Consider the following 3,517-nt stretch of genomic DNA (forward strand, 5'->3'; position numbering starts at 1 on the left):
TAAGACAGTATCAAGACGGGGTGTGACAGCATAACGGAGGGACAGTCGAAATACAATCAATCAAATAAGCCATCCTGAGTCCACTGCTGAACAAAGGCCTCCTTCATAGTATTCCATGAATCACACGACCATGCCATCCTCTGCCACGTCACTCCTGCAAACTTCTCAATCTCGTCTTTCCACCTTCTGTCTGGTCTCCCTCTTCCACGCTTCCTATCTCGTGGCATCCACTAAGTAACACACTTGCTCCATCGCTCATCAGTCATTCGCACTAACTTACCTGCCCAGATCCACTTCTCGTTTACTGCCTCCACAAAATCCTTCACTCTAGTCTGCTCTCTCATCCAACTTCCTCTCTTTCGGTCTCTCAGTGTTATTCCCATCAATGATCTCTCCATTCTCCTCTGTGCAGTCCTTAGCTTTGTTTCCATCGCCCTCGTCAGCTTCCAAGTCTCACACCCGTAGATTATTGCTGATAGAATGCAATGATTGTAAACTTTACGTTTCAAACATAAAGGCAGAGAGCCTCCCAGGATTTTATTATATTTACCAAACACTTTCCAACCAATTGTAATGCGTCTTTTTATTTCAATAAAGTACAATACAATTGCATAATTTCTCTATACTTAGAGACTTTTTCTAACATAGACAAAATTGTGTGAGACTCTGGTCCGTAGGGGGTACCCCTTATAGTCCCTGCAGTATCGATTGCATGCTGTTGCACAATCTATATCACACAATAACATGCAGCCAATACCCTAGACGGGAGGTGTGGATGATGATAAGAATGGGATGCTTATGTAATGCCTGTCGTTTATTTTATATAATTTGTTTATTTCTTTGTTACTATTTGTCTGTTTATCATTATTTGCCTGTTTTTCATTTATTATTTGTTATCTGTCACTGTATCATTATTTACTATTTACCTGTTTGTTTATTATTTAACTATACCTATGCATTTATTCTATTCATTTGTCATTATTTGCATTATCATTATGATTCTATATTTTTTATTCCATTCATCATTATTACATTTTTCGCATCCGACCTAGTTATGGACCATAAGGTCTCCTGCCGGCATGCTCCGACTGTACAGTATAATCCTTCGGTAAATTCTATTTTGACGCAGCCCGAAAGGATTTCTCTTCTCTTCTGCACGAGGGGACAGAGAGCGGGGGGTCGCCGATTAAGTGAAGCGGCCTTGCTGTGTTTGTACTGTGTCTTGCTACGTTACATCTGACCCAGGGCTGTGGGCGAGATACAGGGATGACCCGTCATCCACGAGGAGCTAAGATGAGGATGATTTTGTGGTGGATGAGAATGGAATGGGTGGTAGTAGACTTGGCTACCTCCCTTATAAGAGGGAAAAGCTTTTGGTATATATATAAGAATAACTAAAAAAAAAATGACTCCCGACTGTCGTTTAATGAACCCGGGTGTATGTTTGTCCCCCACTGAACCGGCAAAAAGGGACACGCCGCAGGCGAGCAGCGCCGCAGGCCAAGCACCCACGGCGTAGCCGTGGCTGGCGAAGCCAGGTGCTTGTATATAGTAAAGATTATCTGCTTTACTTATCTTAGGGGAGGACTTCGGCATGAAAGGGGCCTTGCACCCCCGAGACTCCAACCAGGAAAAGAATTACAAAGACAAAATCTGCACAGTCTACCACCGTTTACCCGAACGAACCATCTTGATTACATTCTATGTATTCCAGCAGCCGTCAGGCAATTTCATTCATCTGAGGGGAATTCCTTTTGCACCGAAAAGGTTAGAATCAGTACAGAGAAGAATGACCAAAATGATACATGGACTCGGAAATTTGCCTTACGAAGAGAGGCTTAGGCACCTCAACTTACACTCTCTGGAAAGACGCAGAGTGCGGGGTGATGTAATAGAGGTGTTCAAGTGTATCAAAGGCTTTAACAAGGGTGATGCAAACAAGATCATCATATCAAAACAAAATGGCAGGACTCGCAGTAATGTTATTTAAACTGGACAAATTAAGATTTAAGAAGGAAATAGGCAAGAATTGGTTTGCTAATAGGGTGGTCAACGAATGGAATAGACTTAGTAACCATGTAGTCAGCGCTGAAACTATCAGTTGTTTTAAGAAACGGTTAGATAACTTTATGGATGGGGATGACAGGTGGTGATGGATATGGAGCTGCTTAGTGTAGGCCTTATGGTCTCTTGCAGTCTCCTTCATTCTTATGTTCTTATGTTATGTTCTTTAACTTTATTTCACCTCCTGCTTGTGTGCTCTAGATGTTGCCGGCCAATTTGATTCAAACGAAAGGAGTTTCTTCCGTAGTACATACACACATATACCAAAGGCTTTTTCCCCCTTACAAGGGAGGTAGCCAAAAGACAAAGGTATAGAAACCACTCCCACCCCCTACATACTCCACTCCCCTCTACCCTCTTCCATCCCTCTTAACTTGGCACCTCCTGGATGATGGGTCATCCCTACATCTTGTCCACTGCCCTGGGTCAGAAACAGTGTCGCAAGAGACAGCACATCCACAGCAAAGCCGCTTCATTAAATTGGCGACCCCCCTATCTTCGTCCCTCTTCTTAAGTAGTGAAAGGATTAAATTTATGTTAACCCTTTAGGAGTATTTCGCGAATTGTACTCTGGCTGTCACTGGACAATTTTATTCATAAGAAAAGTATTCCTCCTCCGTGGAGGTCTTTAAGAAAAATAGCGGAAGACGGAGAAAATGTATGTAGAAAAAGCAGTCACAAAAGAACGAAGGAAAACGCAAACCCCTCCACCCCACCACCACCAAGTAGAGGAACGAAATCTATTCAAGAACGAAGAAAGGAAGTCAGAGATAAGTGAAACGAGATTAGAGGAAAAGTGAACGAAATGTCAAGAGTTTTGTCGAGAAGATAAGGTTTTAGGCGTATGCAAACAATTTACTGAGAAAGATTGAGCAAAGAAATATTTTGGCATGACGGCAGGGAGATCAAACAACTGCCTTATGCAGACTATCTACCTTATCTTGACTACCACCAGGGGACTCTATTCACATGATGGGAGCCCCCCATAGTCAGTGGGTTGAAAACTGCATACTACAATATAAGGATGGTTTTCTTGTTCTAAAGAAGTATTGAAGTTTATGCTCACTCCCCTACCAGAGAAAAATGTGTGTGTGTGTGTGTGTGTGTGTGTGTGTGTGTGTGTGTGTGTGTGTGTGTGTGTGTGTGTGTGTGTGTGTGTGTGTGTGTGTGTGTGTGTGTGTGTGTGTGTGTGTGTGTGTGTGTGTGTGTGTGTGTGATTCACCATGGTCTTGGACCACGTGTTGGACTCGTGATCGACAACTATTTCCCTTCGGAAGAGAGCTCAGAGCTCATATATGATCGATCTATGGGTAATGCTGTAACCTTACACGCACACATATACCCAACTTCCCGCCCAAGAGAGTTGGGGTAACGACCCGCAGCGCAGCGATACTGAAACTATCTCAGCCTTGGGTGGGATTCGAACCCGGACCGCCGTAGTGGCAGCCGGGAA

At 43.4% G+C, this 3,517-nt stretch overlaps 1 protein-coding gene across 1 annotated transcript in view; it reads left to right on the forward strand.

Moving 5' to 3' along the window:
• LOC143029066 (uncharacterized) overlaps positions 1 to 2,213 on the forward strand; it is a 136,370-nt gene extending 134,157 nt beyond the window's left edge. The window contains exon 2 of the mRNA XM_076191413.1: positions 2,178 to 2,213. The gene's annotated coding sequence lies outside the window, so the exon portion shown is untranslated. The remainder of the gene's footprint in view (positions 1 to 2,177) is intronic.
• The last annotated feature ends 1,304 nt before the right edge of the window (positions 2,214 to 3,517 follow it).

This window comes from Oratosquilla oratoria, chromosome 10 (genome assembly GCF_046742065.1).
Source record: "Oratosquilla oratoria isolate Oo_2021 chromosome 10, ASM4674206v1, whole genome shotgun sequence".
NCBI classification, from domain to species: domain Eukaryota; kingdom Metazoa; phylum Arthropoda; class Malacostraca; order Stomatopoda; family Squillidae; genus Oratosquilla; species Oratosquilla oratoria.